A 17,713-nucleotide genomic window follows, 5' to 3' on the forward strand; every position below is an offset into this window, starting at 1 on the left:
CTTTCAGAAGCTGATGTGCAGGTTAACCTTCCTCCCCACCGCAGCTACTCCAGAGCCGCGGGGTTTTAATGAGGCCCCCGCGTGATGGCTGCGCTGAACGTTGACTTCATTGCTAAATCGAGTTAAACTGCCTCTCTGTGTTGTAGTGGCAGTTTATAAGTTGCTTGATTTCTTTTTTTTTTTTAAACGAGATATTTATCTGGGTTGCATATTTCATAAATCTTCACCACATGGAGTGATTTAGGGAGATTTTCTTTGCCTCCTTCCAAACATGCCCAGAAAAAAACCAATGCAGAGATGACATTGTTGGTGGTGGTGTTTAGTGGTTAAGTCGTGTCTGACTCTTGCAACGCCATGGACTGTGGCCTGCCAGGCTTCTCTGTCCATGGGATTCTCCAGACAAAAATATGGGGGTGGGTTGCCATTTCCTTCTCCAAATGATAGACATACCACTCTAATTTTGACGTGTTTTATTGCATGTAAAGCAAGTTCACGGTATCTCCTCTGAATATGCCAGACGTACGTGAACCATGCGACATGACCAGTCAGGGCCTCTCACGCGTCCAGGTGGACAGAAATTACACGGCCTCTTGAAGGAAAGAGACAGACGCGGAAACCCGGCCAGGCACGTGGCCGTGGTGGGTCGCGTGCAGACTGCAGTGCTTGCGGTTCTGCATCTGCTCCTTGCATATTTACATGCTGCATCGCTTCCCTGTTTCAAAATTTTAGAGGCGTTCGCAAGCCTGCTGTAAGTGCAGCCACCGCAGAATTGCACAGATGCCTGAGAAATCTACGTGCGCCCCGGCTGCTTTCATTCACGGTGCTCGGTTCAGGGGAGGCTGGGCTGTCTCGCCTGTCCTGTGCTCAGTTTGCCGGTTTCCCTGTCGGACAGACAGGATCACTTTTGCACCAGATTCCTCACTTGACATTTTGTTGTCTCCATGGCCTTTTCTTTTTTGGGTTTTCTTTTTTTTCTTTTTCTTCCTTCCTGAGAATGTACATAAATACAGATGTTCAGCTGCCTTTAGAACTACACAAATATATATATTTGCATTGACATGAGCATCTGCCAGCACTGAAGTCCAGCGTCCAGATACCATCACATCAGTGCTGCAAGCTGGCAATGGTAAGTCTTTGAATGGACAGTACGCAATTGAATGATCTAATTATCAGCCATGAAATTAAAAGACGCTTGCTCCTTGGAAGAAAAGCTATCACCAGCCTAGACAGCATATTAAAAAGCAGAGACATTACATTACCAACAAAGGTCCATCTAGTCAAAGCTATGGTTTTTCCAGTAGTCATGTATAGATGTGAGAGTTGGACCATAAAGAAAACTGAGTGCTGAAGAATTGATGCTTTTGAACTGTGGTGTTAGAGAAGACTCTTGAGAGTTCCTTGGACTGCAAGGAGAGCCAACCAGTCCACCCTAAAGGAAATCAGTCCTGAATATTCACTGGAAGGACTGGTGCTGAAGCTGAAACTCCAATGCTTTGACCACCTGATGCAAAGAACTGACTCATTGGAAAAGACCCCGATGCTTGGAAAGATTGACGGCAGGAGGAAAGGGGGATGACAAAGGATGAGATGGTTGGATGGCATCACTGACTCGATGGACATGAGTTTGAGCAAGCTCTGGGAGTTGGTGATGGACAGGGAACCCTGGTGTGAGGCAGTCCATGGGATAGCAAAGAGTCAGACACGACTGAGCAACTGAACTGAATTGAATTATCACCATTTGTTGCTGTTTACTCACTAAGTCACGTCCAACTCTTTGGTGACCCTATGGGCAGGCTCCTCTGTCCATGAGATTTTCCCCAGCAAGAATACTTGAGTGGGTAGCCATTTCCTCCTCCAAGGGATCTTCCCCACCCAGGAATTGAACTCCCGTCTCCTTCACTGGCAGGCAGGTTCTTTAACATTGAGCCACCAGGGAAGCCCAATTATCACCGTTTACCTGCCTTTAACTACCAGTAGTTAATGCTTTCTTTAAATGCTTTTAAGAAAGCACTCTGGTAATTTTCTGGTGGAGTCTTTAGGGTTTTCTATGTAGAGGATCATGTTGCAGGATATAAAATCAAGAAAGCGCTCTCCTTCCAGTTAATAAGTAACGTTCCTATCTCCCAAGAACTGTTACATGGATGACGTCAGGGCCATTTACTGAGGAGGGGAAAGTACAGCCAGGTACTGGGAGCATCCTAGCCCAGATCTGGGATGCCTGTGTCTTAAGAGCCAGCGTTTTCCTAAGACTTTAAGGCTAAATATGTGTGCTTCCCACACATGTCATCCCCTTCATGAGCTACATTGTAATGCACTTTATATTGTATATTTTTATTGAGATATAATTGACACATAACAGTGTGTAAGGTCTACAGCGGGTTGGTTTCATACATTTATACGTTGCAATACGATTACAACTGTGGCGTTAGGTAATGCTTCTACCATGTCACATAATTCCCATTTCTCTTCTGTGGTGAGAACAATTCAAACGCAGACTCTTGGCAGCTCTGGAGTTCCTAATGCGGCATGGTTGACTGTGGTCATTATGCTGTACATTAGCACTCCAGAGCCAGTTGCAAGTTTGTAGCCTTAAATATCTTCTTCCCACTTCCCCCAGCTCCCAGCCTCTGGTAACCCCCATTCTGCTCTCTGTTTCTATGAGCTTGGCTGTTCTAGATTCTGCTTATCAATGAAATCCCAATATTTGTCTTTCCCTTTCTAACTTATCTCACTTAGCATAATACCTTCAAGGTCTATCTGTTTTTGCAGATGGCAAAATTTCATTCTTCTTTATGGCTAGGTAGTAGTACATTGTGTGTGTGTGTGTGTGTTGTGTGTGTGTGTGTGTGTGTGTGTGTGGTAGCTTTCAAAGGAAAGGAAATATTGCTTTCCATCCTGGCTGCACCAATTTACATTCCCACCAGCAGCGGGTTATTTGGGTTATTTTTGTATATTGAGTTACATACGAGCTGTTTATAAATTTTGGAAGCTTGCATGCTAAGTTGCTTCGGTCCTGTCCAAGTCTTTGAGACCCTAATAGACTGCAGCTTACCAGGTTCCTCTCGCTATGGGATTCTTCAGGCAAGAATACTGGAGTGGGTTGCCATACCCTCCTCCAGGGGATCTTCCTGACCCAGGGATCAAACCTGAATCCCTTATATCTCCTGCATTGACAAGTGGGTTCCTTACAGCTAGTGCCACCTGGGAAGCCTGTAAATCTTGGATATTAACCCCCTATCGTTGGCAAATATCTTGTTGCATGCAGCCTGTGGTCTTTTTGCTTAGTAGGTGATTTCTTTTGCTATGCAAAAGCTTTAAAGTATTTATTTGTTCATTTTTGCTTTTGTTTCCTTTGCCTTAGGAGGCAAAAAAAAAAAAAAAAAAAAAACCTACTGCTACAAATTATGTAAAAGTGTTGTGATGATGTTTTCATCTAAGAGTTTCATGGTTTCCAGCCTTATATTTAGTTTTTAAAGTCCATTTTGGGTTTATTTTTGTACATGATATTAGAAAGTGTTATAAATTCATGTTTTACATGTAGCTCTCCAGTTTTTCCAGTACCATTTATGAAGAGACTTGTCTTTTCTCCATTGTATATTCTTACCTCATTTGTTGTAGATTAATTGACCTCAAGTGTGTGGCTTTATTTCTGGATTTTCTATCCGATACCATTGACTTTTACGTCTGTTTCTGTGCCAATACTTTGATTACTGTAGCTTTTGTAGTATAGTCTGAAGTCAGGAAGTGTGATTCCTCCAGCTCTGTTCTTTCTCAAGATTATTTTGCCTATTCAGGGCCTTTTGTTTTTCCATACAAAATTTTAAAATTCTTTGTTCTAGTTCTGCGGAAACTGCCATTGGTATTTTGATAGAGATTGCACTGAATCTGTAGACTGCCTTGAGTAGCAAGGTCATTTTAGCAGTATTAATTCTTCCAATCCATGAACATGGTATATCTTTCCATCTGTTTATGTTGCCTTCAATTTCTCTCATCAGTGTCTTACAGATTTCTGAGTACAGGTCTTATACCTCCTTAGGTAGGGTTATTTCTAGTAGTTTTTGATGTACCTGTAAATAGGGTTATTTCCCTAATGTCTCTTTCTTATGTCTTCTGATACTTTGCTGTTAGTATAAAGAAATGCAACAGATTTGTGTATACTAATTTTGAATTTTTTCACTGAATTTACTGATGAGCTCTAGTTTTTTGGCAGCATCTTTAGGATTTTCTATGCATATACTCATGTCTTCTGCAAGCAGAAACAGTTTTACGTTTCCTTTCCAATTTGGATTTCTTTTTTTTTTTTTCTCTCTCTCTGACTGCTGTGGCTAGGATTTCCAATAATATTCTGAATAAAAGTGGCAAGAATGAACATCCTTGTCTTGTTCCTGTCCTTAGAGGAAATGCTTTCAACTTCTCACTGTTGAATATGATGCTAGCTATGGGTGTATCGTATATGATCTTTATCCTGTTGAGGTATATTCCCTCCATAGGCTTCCCTGGTAGCTCAGCTGGTAAAGAATCTGCTTGCAATGCAGGGGACCTGGGTTCAATCCTTGTGTTGGGAAGATCCCCTGGAGGAGGTCATGACAACCCACTCCAGTATTCTGGTCTAGAGAATCCCATGGACAGAGGAGCCTGGCTGGCTAAGTCCCATGAAGCCACAAAGAGTCAGACACAACTGAGTGACTCAGCACATACATATATCCCCGCTATGCCCAATTTGTTGAAAGCGTTCATCATATATGGATGCTGAATTTTGCCGAAAGCCTTTTCTGCATCTATTGAGATGGGCATATGGTTTTATCTTTAGTTTGTTAATATGGTTTATTACAGTGACTGATCTGTGTGTATTGAACTCTCCTTGCATCCCTGGAAAGATCCCCATACAATGATGGTGTCTAATCTCCTTAATGCATCGTTGGATTTAATTTGCTAATGTTTTGTTGAGGATTTCTGCATCTGTGTTCATTAATGATATTGACCTGTGATTTTCTTTTTTGGTAATAATCTTTTTCAGGATTTAGTATCAGGGTGATCTTGCCCTCGTAGAATGAATATGTTCCTCCCCCTGCAACTTTTTGAAATACCTTGAGAAGAATAAGTGTTAATTTTTCTCCAAATTGTTGCTAGAATTCACCTGTGAAGCCATTTAGTCCTGGGCTTTTGTTTGTTGGGAATTTTTAAATTACCAACTCAATTCCATTACTGGTAATGGTGTCCATTTATAATTTCTATTTCTTTCTGGTTCATTCTTGGGAGAATGTACATTTCTAGGAATTCATCCATTTCTTCTGGGTTGTCCATTTTACTGACAGATATTGCAGTTTGTTTGTAGTAATTTAGTATCTTTTGTATTTCTGTGGTGTTGGTTGTAACTTTTCCATTTTCATTTCTGATTTTGTTGATTTGGGCCCACTCTATGTTTACTGATGAGGCCAAAAGTTTACCAACTTTATCTTGTTAAAAAAACAAGCTCTTAGTTTCATTGACATTTTCAGTTTTTTAAAGTATTATTTTACTTATTTCTGCTCTGATCTTTATGATTTCTGTCCTTCTCTTACCTTTGGGTTTTGCTTGTTCTTCTTTTTCTAATTCCTTTAGATGTAAGGTTAATTTGTTTATTGGAAATGTTTCCTGAAACCACTCCTGTCTCATCACTAGAGCTTTAAGTTCTTAGAGTGCCCCCTTTGTGGGCTGCATGGGTCCTTCTCTTATGGTGGACCACAGCTGGCTTTGTCCAGGGTGTCCTGAAGCTGGTGTTGGCCCACTGGTGGTGAGGGCCAGGGCCAGCTGGTCCCAGGGCTGGTGCTGGCCTGCTGGTGGGTGGAATGGGTCCTGGCACAGCAGGCTGTGGGTTTGTGGTTGTCCCAGAGCTGGTGTCCACCCGCTGGAGGCTGAGGCGGGGGCCCAGGGCTTCTGGGGCTGGGCCTGTCCGCTGGTGAGCAGAGCTGGGTCCCAGAGTCTTGGCAGCTAGAACCACAGGGATCCCAGGCCCAGTGCCTACGCACTGGTATGTGAGGCCAGGGCCTGGGCACTCCATGGGTGAGGCTGTGTCCAGGGGTGTCTGTGGGCTCAGGGGGTCTTAAGGCTGTCTGTCTGCTGGTGGGTGAGGCTGTGTCGAGGGGCGTCTGTGGGCTCGCAGGGTCTTAAGGCTGTCTGTCTGCTGGTGGGTGAGGCTGTGCCCCTGACCAGTTAGTTGCTTGGCCAGTACTGGTTCCTACGGCCTGGTGGACATGGGCAGGGCTGGGTCCTGAAGCTCATAAGCTACAGGGAGGATTCCAGAATTGCTCGTGCTGGCACCTGTGTCCATGCGGTAGAAGGGGGTCCCCAAAGGCTGCTACAGTGTCTGTGCCCCCAGGGTGACCTGCAGTGTCTGTGCCCCCAGGGTGACCTGCCGTTGCCTCCTTCCCTCCACGAGGATCTATGGGATCAGCAGGGGGTCTGGGCCAGGCTTATCTCAAATCACTGCTTCTGCCCTGGGCCACAGAGCAGGTGAGATTTTGTGCATGCCCTTTAGGAGTGGAGTTTCTCACAGCCCTCTAGGTGTCCCCAGCGTAAGCCCTACTAGCCTTGAAAGCCGAGTGTTCTGGGGGCTCGTCCTCCTGGTGCAGGAATCCAAGGCTGGGGAGCCCGAGGTGGGGATTAGGCCCTTCACTTCTTGGGCAGAACTTCTGCAGTTTAATTATTCCCCTGTCTGTATGCTCAGTCGCTCAGCTGTGTCTGACTCTCTGCGCCTCCATGGACTGTACCCCACCAGGTGCCTCTACCCGGTTTTCCAGGCAAGAATACTGGAGTGAGTTGCCATTTCTTTCTCCAGGGGAATCTTCCCAACCCAGGGATTGAACTCGAGTCTGACACCTCCTGCATTGGTAGACGGGTTCTTTACCACAAGCGCCACCTGGGAAGCCTTTCCCCATTTGTCAGTCTTGACTATATCACGACCCCACCCCTCATGGTTCCTTCTCTGCGTCTTCAGCTGTAGAAGATTCTTTCTGGGGGATTCTGATCCTTTCCATCAAGAGTGGTTCTGTGAATCGTGTAACTTTGACGTGAGAGGGTGTGATTCAGGGCCTTTCTTCTCCGCCATCCTGTCTTAGCTTCTTGATAACAGTCACCCTAACAATGAAGGCCACTCAAAGGCTTCACTGTTCCGTCAAACCTCACTGCCCAACCCAGCCCCCACCTAAGCGCTTCTGGACACTCAGGAATCCTGCCCTCCCTTGAATACATTTAATTTGATTTTAAAATGTAGAATATATAATTTAAAAATACAGAAAAAAAAATTTTTACTGTTGAATGTGTCTGCCTTCCTTAGACTGTTAGTTATTGCTTTTCTTGTCTGGTTGCCTTTTCTCTTCCACATCAATCGGCACAGTGTATAAAGGTAGAACTCATAGAATCATTTTTGCCACACTGAAGAATTCATGGCTGATGCTAAAGATCAGTTGGAAGAAGAAAATGCAGGAAAATCTAATCATTAGGAGAATCAGGTTGATCTGAAAGATCGTTGGATTTCTGCAACTTTTTGGGTTTTTCTCCGTCTGTAAAAAAAGTCTAATTGTTAATGATACTAACTCAAATAAGTCACTCGATCAGTTGCACTGTTGTAAGAAAGCAAAAATCTTCTGTTTATAGATAGAAAATACTTCGTTAAGTTAAACGAGTTAATTCATGTCACTCCAGCAATTCCAAGTTATCTGCAACATTCTCAATTCTTTTAGGTTTCTATAGAATCAGTGCCACAGTTTTCCAGGAATAGTGGGGCAACAGAGAGGCATGCTGGCTGTGTGTCTCCCTCCAAAGGAGGGAAAGGATCAGAACCTCCCAGAAAGAATGTATTAAATGTATTTAGCAGCTATGAACTCTGCTAAAACCCGCATTCTTGATGATCACTTGTTTCAGCCTCCTGTATGCCAAGCATGGTATATGCCATGGGTGGAGTGAAGTTACCCCTCCATCCATGATAAAGTAGAAGTTTAGAGGCAAAAAGCTTGCTGGAGACTCCACTGGTGACAGTCAGGTCAGCTGAATGGAGGTACCGCAAACACTTTCGTCTGCTGCTTCACTCCAACTTGGCCCTTCTATAATAGAAGCAGACAACCACCCCATCCACCTTAGCTCCCTCCCACCAGCACCCCTATTTCTGGGGTAGCATCTCATAGACTGCTGGACCGTCCTGCACACTGACCACTGAGCAGCCAAACGGATGCTGCCTGGATACGAGCCCTCGAATACCTTTGGTCGCTAGCTGGTGAGGAGGTCCTGCTGATTAAAATGGGGCATCCAGGTTCTCATAACAGGGGGAGTGAAAGTGAAAGTCACTCAGTCGCATCACACTCTTTGTGACGCCCTGACTGTAGCCTGCCAGGCTCCTCTGTCCATGGAATTCTCCAGGCCACAGTACTGGAGTGGGTAGCTGTTCCCTTCTCCAGGGGATCTTCCCAACCCAGGGATCTAACCAGGGTCTCCTGCATTGCAGGCGGATTCTTTACCAGCTGAGCCACCAGGGAAGCATGGGCGGGGCATGCCTCCAGTTGAAACAAATAAATAAGATTAAAAATAATAACTGCAATTAAAGAATTAAGAAGCACTCATCTGAAAAGTAAAACCATTATTTAGCAGCCAGAAACCATTTGTTTTGGTTAATAATATTATGTTAATTCTGAGTTTAGATAAGGTCTGCTGAAAGGCTTTGTTTCTTTTTCTTCTTAATACGAGTGACTTGTTTTTAAATATGTTTATGCCCCTCGATGGACTTCCCTGGTGGCTCAGATGGTTAAGCGTCTGTCTACAATGCGGGAGACCTGGGTTCAATCCCTGGGTCGGGAAGATCCCCTGGAGAAGGAAATGGCAACCCACTCCAGTACTATTGCCTGGAAAATCCCATGGACAGAGGAGCCTGGTAGGCTACATGTAGTCCATGGGGTCTCAAAGAGTCGGACACGACCGAGCGACTTCACTTCACTTCACGCTCCTCGACAGGCTTCCCTGGTGGCTCAAACAGTAAAGAATCCGCCTGTAGTGCAGGAAACATGGGCTCGATCCCTGGGTGGGGAAGATCCCCTGGAGAAGGGAACGGCAACCCACTCCACTATTCTTGCCTGCAGAGTTCCATGGACAGAGGAGCCTGGCGGGCAACATTCCATGGGGTCACAAAGAGTCAGACAAGATTGAGCGGCTAACACTTTCACCTTCACCTGCTCTCTGTCCAAGCGAATGAGCGCCCTGAGGATCACCTTATCACCCAGACGAGGAAACTGAGGTCATATCAACCATCTACATGTTATTTTTCCAGGGAAATAAAACCTTTAACGACTGATGTTCCCAGATTGTTTCCGCCTGTATTAAGAAGAACTCGCTTCACATGGTCAGCCTGGGGAGGGCAAGGGACACCCCAGGCCCTCCTTTTGGAGGACCTTGTTCATACCAGCCTAGAGGAAGAGGCCCCTCTACCCGCCCCACCAAGCTCCCTGTCATTAGGGTCCAAAGCATACCCGAGGAAAAGGTTCCTCTCAGGAGGAAGCCCAATCCCAACCACCACTTTCTCCTTCTCCCCAAGTTTTCCTAGGCTGAGTGATTTAAAAGATTTCTCAAAGACATTTTCTTTCTTAGTTTGTAATCACTCCTTTGTGTCTTTTCTGAGGACACCATAGTCTCTGCTCAGCTGAGAGAAGAAAGTTAGAAAAGTACTATGATAGCTCTCTCTGATTATTTAAAGACCTCTGGATGGAAAGAGGAGATATACTTATTTTATGACAGAAAGACGACCAACGGGTGACTTTCTATTTGTCCCCTCTTTTATGTATATCAATAATAGGTGGAAATTATAAAATGACATATTTTAACAGGATAAAAGGAAGACACATTTGATAGTTCCACAATTATGCTAAAAGAGAATATGCTGGGTGGCCCAGGAGGCTAGAAAGTTTCTGATAGAAATTGGGTGACTTTCAGAGGATGGTTTGGGAACTCCTCCATGGGATGGAACTCTGGACTGAGTGAGGCTGGGAGTGGGTCCTGGGATCCTCCACCCAGACCCCTGCTTCAGAACTGAGACATCCACCTCCCTGGGATGCTGGGATTATAATCTGCTTGAAACTCAGAAGATTGGACGCCCAAGGCCACGCCCCTTCCAGGGTGGCCAATCACCTACTTACAACAAAGGCAAGCCCCGCCCCTGGGAGGAGTCTGAGGGCCCGGATCCAGTCTGAGGGCTCAGGACCTCAACTTGCACTGCGGAGCAGGTGCATCTGCCAGACTGTCCTTCATCCATGCTCCCCCCTGACCGGGCCAGTGCCCCAGCTCGCCCCGCTGACATCTGCACACAGCCTTGCCAGCCTGGGGTCTCCAAGGAGCTGAGACAGCCCCTCCGGATACTTACTGCTTGTGAGTGTTTATAATCTTCCCGATTCTTCTCTGTCCGGGTGAGAAACACAAGTCACCAGTTAGTCCTCACCTGCTCCTGGTGTGTAAGCATGGAGCAGGCGGTGGTCACTGCGGCCCTCAGGCCCACACATCCCACATCACATCCGCAGGGGCTTCTGGGAAGCCACAGGAGACTCCCCTGGAGTAAGCCCTCAGGTGAGAAGCCAGCGTAAATACAGATAGAACCCTTTTAGGAACCACCGGCACATCCTACAAAGGCTGGTGCCTGATTGGAAGGATCCACATTCTCCTGACCAACGGCCTCTGAGTTCCAGCCACCACGTCGATTTACCAGAAGGAGGGACTGCAGACAACACTCCTCTGCTTGGTGGATGGGGGGAGGCTGGCTCTGGCTGTGGGTCAGTTAGGCCATTTAGCTAAAACCTGGAGCTAATGAATGAGACCAGGATACAGACCTGAGCCCCTTAGGGCCAATTAATTCTGAGCAAAGCAAAAAAAAAAAAAAAAAAACCCTCCATTCCCTGGTCAAAAGCTACTCTCTTGAATGCAGTTGGCGAGTCCATAAATGTGTGAGGCTGACCCCAAAGGGAAACAGAGAGAAAGAGGAGGGAAAGTTCAGTGCTCGATGCCATCCCATCCCGGGAGAGCCGCTGACAGCCGCAAGCTGCTTCTGCAGGCTGGGGGAGCCGCGCTGTCAGGATGACGGGGAGGAGCTGCCCCAGCCAGAGCGAGATGCTTGGTTCTGCCAGGTCCGGGAGCCTCAGCAAGAAGCGGCTTTGGAGACACTATTTCTAAAGCTTTGGCTTTCTCGAGCCGCTGACTCCACTGCTCTATTGGCTCCCCACGATATAAACGGGGCCTTGGGGATGAAACTTTGCTTTTATCCGCCCACCATTATACAGAATCAGATTACTTTTAGCTTTAGAAGGAACCACAGAGGTCATCCCTTTCAGCAAACCCACTCAAGCTTAATCTGCCTGGAGAAAGGCAACTGCCCAACTCTACTGCAGGACAGGAAGGCAGGATATGCTGTCCTGGAAAGCTCTGCCTAATTCAGAACACCTCGTAGCTCGTATGTGTGGGTGTCCTTCTTTGGATCAGTTTTACGTGTTGTTGTTCGTTTGCTAAGCTGTGTCTGTCTCTTTGTGGACTTCAGGACACCAGGCTTACCTGTCCTTCCCTGTCTCCCAGAGTTGGCTCAAACTCATGTCCATGGAGTTGGTGATGCCATGCAATCTTATCCTCTGTTGCCATGATGCTGGGAAAGATTGAGGGTAGGAGAAGGGGCTGACAGAGGATGAGAATCGTACATGTCAAATCTACAAATGGAAACCGAACTTTCATTTCACGAAAGACACCCTAGAATGCCTCTACAGCACCCTCTTCTCAGGGCACTTGCTTCCCCCAACCCTATGTCGACCCATCTCCAAGGACCTTCCCACACGGAAGACACACGACCTCAGCTCTAGGAGGACATCTGAGTCTCATCGCACATAGTGGGTTCAACATAGAATCTCGCTGTGCAAGTGGACCCATTGTGATGCTTACAAAGTCCTCAGATATTTCACTTCCCTCTGTCTGCATGTCTGTCTCCACCCACGAGGGCACAGATCACGTTAAGAAACTGGGGCTCAAGACTTAACTCTTTAATCTCCACAGACCTCCTGGAAAATTGTATCAGGTTTTAACTACATACTTAACTGCAGCTCAGTGTTGGGTTGAAGACATGCTAGGGATCAAGCTTCAAGATGTGGTTTTCATGAAATTCACATGAAGCTTGTATGTTCTGAACTGAGAGATTCCTAGCTATATGTGTGTATATACATATGCTTTCTAACTACATAAGCATATTTTAACTATCAGTTATATATAAACTTTTAAGGATTTAAATATTGATAATAGTCAACATATTTAAGGCAAATCTGTTAAACAAATTGCCTCTAAGATTTTAAGTGGCAGAAAATGACTGTGAGGACTTGTGAAAACCCAGTATTTTGGGGCTTGATGAATCACAAGCTGGAATCAAGATTGCTTGGAGAAATACCAACCACCTCAGATGCACAGGAATATTGCATCTTGCTTTCCTATTTAGACAAACAGTATTTTGTGGCTGTCTATAACATGCACACTAAAATAGACTTGGGCAGGATTGAGTCCTGGGCTGGTCCTGCAAGGCCAGCTTCCCCCCTGCTTGCTTGTTCCAACTCCGCCTTCCTGCAGAGCACAACCCATCAAGAGATGCATTTCCCTGAACCAGACACAAGTTACATGGTTTTTCAATTTCTCCAGAAAAAGGATGATTTCTGCCTTGCTTTTACACAGCCAGTGGAGACCACTACGGTGATATTTCCCATAAGGACAGCTTGCTGCAAGGTATATTATGATCCTTGAACCCACGCAGAGAAGCAAAATGCTTCAAAGATGCCCCCTGTTCCCCTAAATGGGCAAAGCAGCTCATACCTACTCTCTGTCTAGACTCTAGATTCTGGGAAGGCACAGAACATGTATTTTCATCTTTCAGTCCCAATTCTTGGCAAAATATGAAGCTTTTGATAAATACTGTTTAATGAATTAGCCAATAACTGGCCCCTATTTTCTCACCTGAAGCCTATAAGGTCACGGGAGATAAAGACGTAATAACAGCAGGTTTCTGTCCTTGTCTCCACCGGGGGTTCTCTCCAGGACGTCACTGTCCACACCCTCGAGCACTGGACTCTTCGCTAGGATTTTCACAGGAACTCCCAGAGGGACTGAGAGCTCCTCAGAGAAATAGAGAGCATTTCTTTCTTCCACACAGCACGTCTCCCCTGCAAGAAGCACCATTCATTTATCCCATCTTAATATGGTAAGATGCGATGGCATCCACGTCCCTCTGGAGTAGAACTTCTGTCCTGAAGGTATTGAAGGGAAATAAGAGGCCAGTGATCTTGAGCCAAGTATTTATCCTTTATGAGATGACATAAAATGAGGCAGAGAGTGATGGAATTAGTTAGAAAAGAAACTTATTTTTACAAGAAAATTACTCAAGCTGCAGATATTTTAACTGTGAGTGGTTAAGCTCAAGATTTGCTGTTCCCTTACTCTGGTGGGTGAGCGCAGAGCAAAGCTCATGGCAGCCCAGAAGGAGGTGTCACCTGACCCTGGCCTGCCCTCTCCCCTCGGAGGGGACAACCGTCAGCTGTGCAGAATAGATGGGCTCATTTCGACTTTGTGCACAGCAAGTGTTTATTGAATGAATGGATAAGAATTTTTAAGCTACATAAATATCACTTCAAAACCTCTTCATTATATCATACCCGTGATTCAAAATAAAGTGTGACATCTGTCCAAATAATTTCAAGGCACTGCTTTTTTTTAAACAGTAAAATATCATGTGTTTATGCTGATTCTGAAAATGAACATTAATCTATTTCTCAGACGTCAATATGAAGAACATTAAATGATCACATCTGGGACTCTCACAAGTGTGAATACTTAAAATAATTTTTTTGAGCTTTCACTAGACATTCAGTAAATAAAACCTCACTTTATGCTTCATTTGCTTAAAATTAAGAGTCACAAGGATTCTTACCAAGCAAGAACTTGTTGATTGAATTCGAATCCAGCCTCTAAGAGGTGTCTACATAATCCCACTTCAGTTTTTCCATCAGCCTCCTTCTCTGGGGACTTCAGTTTGTCCATCAGCTTCCTTCTCTGGGGACAATCTTGCCTACAAGAGGGAGAGGTGACCTCTTTTGGTGGTGAGTAGACTAAGATCATGCATCTGGTCCTAACACTTCATGGCAAACAGATGGGGAAACAGTGGAAACAGTGTCAGACTTTATTTTTCTGGGCTCCAAAATCACTGCAGATGGTGATTGGAGCCATGAAATTAAAAGACGCTTACTCCCTGGAAGGAAAGTTATGACCAACCTAGACAGCATATTAAAAAGCAGAGACATTACTTTGCCAACAAAGGTCCATCTAGTCAAGGCTATGGTTTTTCCTGTGGTCATGTATGGATGTGAGAGTTGGACTATAAAGAAAGCTGAGCGCTGAAGAATTGATGCTTTTGAACTGTGATGTTGGAGAAGACTCTTGAGAGTCCCTTGGACTGCAAGGACATCCAACCAGTCCATCCTAAAGGAAATCAGTCCTGCGTGTTCATTGGAAGGATTGATGTTGAAGCTGAAACTCCAATACTTTGGCCAGCTGATGCAAAGAGCTGACTCATTTGAAAAGACCCTGATGCTGGGAGGGAGTTGGGGCAGGAGGAGAAGGGAATGACAGAGGATGAGATGGTTGGATGGTATCACTGATTCAATAGACATGGATTTGGGCGGACTCCGGGAGTTGGTGATGGACAGGGAGGCCTAGTGTGTTGCGGTTCGTGGGGTCGCAAAGAGTCAGACATGACTGAGCAACTGAACTGAACTGAAACTTGTAAAAAGAAATCTCCCAGCCAAACTGGGGTAACTGGTCTACCTTGGACCTGATGAAACGCCACCTGGACAGCCTGGCAGTACTGCACCGGCATACTAATATGTTTGCTAAACTGATCAATAAGAAGATTGATAAGTCCTCTACTTGGTTAAGTTAATCTTCTTATTGATCAGCTCAGCCAACATATTGCTTCTCTTGGGCAGCCTCCACTCCAGCTTCTCCCCCCACCTTGCTGTGCTGGTTGTCTGATGCCATCAGGAAGAGAAATAGAGCAACATTTTCTACATTAAATGCTTCCATTACATCAGGACCATCTTTGCCAGCAACACATATCTCTTGGAGCGGAGGATTTATGCCTGGTAGGGGCCTGACTAATTTTTCTGTGGGTGTTAGAATATTGATAATGATCTGGGCTTCTCGTAGCTCATAGATTTTAAATTAATAAGAGTTACAAATGGAAGGTAGTAAGTGCTTCTCCCATTACAGTGCCCAGAGCAAAGATCTTAAAAAATAAGACTACAAACAAAGCTGAAACAAGGCTCACACCCAATCTTTTCCTGTGTTGTCCTTTTTCTTATTGAAGAGGGATAAAAAGAAGGGTGGCTAGGAAGTGATCACATCAAATAGAAAGGAGCCAGCCCCAGGAGAGGAGGGAAAGTAGGGAAGCCGTCAGCGACGGGGCTCAGTCTGACTCGGGGCAACACCTTCACTCAACGTCCACACTCCCACCAGGTGACTCGGGGCAAGTCACTCACCTCCCATCGCCTTGGCCAGCCCCTCTGCGACCTTGGACAATGACAGTGGCCTGTGCCCCCTGGATGTTGTGAAGATGGATGACAGCAGGCTTCCAAAGGCCCCACGGCAGAGAAAACCCGAGGCTGGAAACAGAAGCGCTGCAGTCGGGCGGATGAAGGGCGGTGAACGCCCCGGGGCTGTCCGAGCCCAGACAGGGCGGGTCACCTGCCGGCCCAGGTGTGATGAGGGGCCAGCGCCGGGGTCCTGGGGCCTCCACGGAATCTTGAGGAAGGGGGCAGGGTAGCGCTCTGAGAAGTCTTAAAGGCTTTGAAAAGCTCATGGCAAAGCTGGTGCATTAACAAAAGAGGGTCCGCGGTGAACAACACAGGCCATGGAGCAGCGAGATTGGATTAGACCAGCCCCCAGCCGCAGGCGGCCCCGCTGGGCTGGGCTGCTGGCCAAGTCAGCTGCCTCTGCTGGGCGAGTGAGTTAACAGCCTCCTGGAGGGGAGAGCGGAACTTGGGGAAAGAGGTCCCCACGCTGGGGGAAATTATTGTGTTCTGTGTGGGCATACTCAGTCACTAAGTCATGTCTGACTCTTTGTGACGCCACGGACTGTACCCCACCAGGCTCCTCTGTTCATGGAACTTCCCTAGCAAGAATGCTGGAGTGGGGAGACATTCCCTCCTCCAGGGGATCTTCTTCCAGGGGTCGAACCCAGGTCTCTCGCGTTGCAGGCAGATTCTTTACCATCTGAGCCTTGAGGGAAGTCAGGGTGCCAGCTAAACCTAGAATCTCTGGACTTTAAAAGCTTGGGGAAAATGCTTAGTCAGCAAACAAGAGTCGGTTCACCCTGACCTCCTCCACCAACCCCCTGAAGCGCTCTCCCGGGACGCCCCCCTCAGTCAGGTCAGTTCTCTCCTTCCATCCCCCCAGCAGTTGGGCTTTCTCCGCCGTGGCCCTCCTGGGAGGCAGGTGCCTTAACCACACGAGAACGCATCTCAGGAATCTCTCGGCATCTTGGTAAGGGCTCTGTGCCTTTTTCATCTTTTGTTCCCTAGCTTTTCCCAGGACCCAGAGTGCTCATCAACAAGCTTTTGCTGAATGATGTTCGAATAAAAGCAAGCCAGACGTAGTCCCCAAAGGTCTCCTTTTCCATGATCGCTGGGTGGTCAACGTGAGGTCAGCTTTCTAGAGTTGCTTTTCTAGGATTGAGTATCCATAGGTTGGCTGCTGTAGAGGCTGCTGCGGGCAGGACCAGCTCTCGTGTTTCACTCCAGCGCACGTTCCTGAGTCAGTCGTTATTACGACACACATGTGTGAGGAAGGCCACCCTCCCCCCGATCCCACAGGTCAGGGAGGCCTTACACTGTGCCTTAGAGCTGACCACGAATCCCCGGTTAGAAATGCTGCCTTGGACTATGTAAGTAAACGTTCCAAAGTGAGATCCAGTGGTTTTATGAAACAGAGAAGTTCCTCAGCTCTGGGGTGCTCTTTCAAGGGATGAATATAGATTTCTTTAAGCAGGAAAAAAGCTTCATGTCATCAATTAGGATGGAGGCCAAAGCAGGAGCCTGGGGACAGAGCTGCAGGGATTCGTCCCTCCAAATGGAAGGACTGAGCTACTTGGGGCCCTGGTGGCTGGCGGAGTGCTGCCAGCTTCAGCATCCAGACGACTTCATCCTACCACGCTCAGACCGGCGTGCGCTGATCTTTCTGCCGCGGCAGGAACTGAGCAAGGACTGAGAACAAGTTTCCTGCTACTTGTATCAGATTAAAAGGCAGACTCGACAAGCCGGAGTCTGAAGGCTCTGTGAGCCGCCTTGTGGGGTCTTGACGTCCAGAGACGTCCGCCAGCTGGGAGCCTTGGACACGCAGACAGAGGAGCTGCGTCCAGCACCGGTGACAACTGAAGACTTGGGCCATCTCCGCCTTTCGCGGGGATGGGGCCAAGCAGAGTGAGGTATTTAAGCCTGATTCTGGCCATACAGCCCTGATTCCTTTGCCACTCCTTTTGAATGACAGGCAGATAGCTACATCCCTTTCATTTCTGCAAGTTAACTGAGGTTTCTGCACTTCTTGCTGCAAAGAAAAAAAAGATCCCTCTTCTTAGCACTCTGGGACGTCTTTCTGCACACCACTGCAACCGAGAGCTTGAGTGTTCATCCTT

The sequence above is a fragment of the Oryx dammah genome, unplaced genomic scaffold, assembly GCF_014754425.2.
Source record: "Oryx dammah isolate SB20612 unplaced genomic scaffold, SCBI_Odam_1.1 HiC_scaffold_20, whole genome shotgun sequence".
NCBI classification, from domain to species: Eukaryota; Metazoa; Chordata; class Mammalia; order Artiodactyla; family Bovidae; genus Oryx; species Oryx dammah.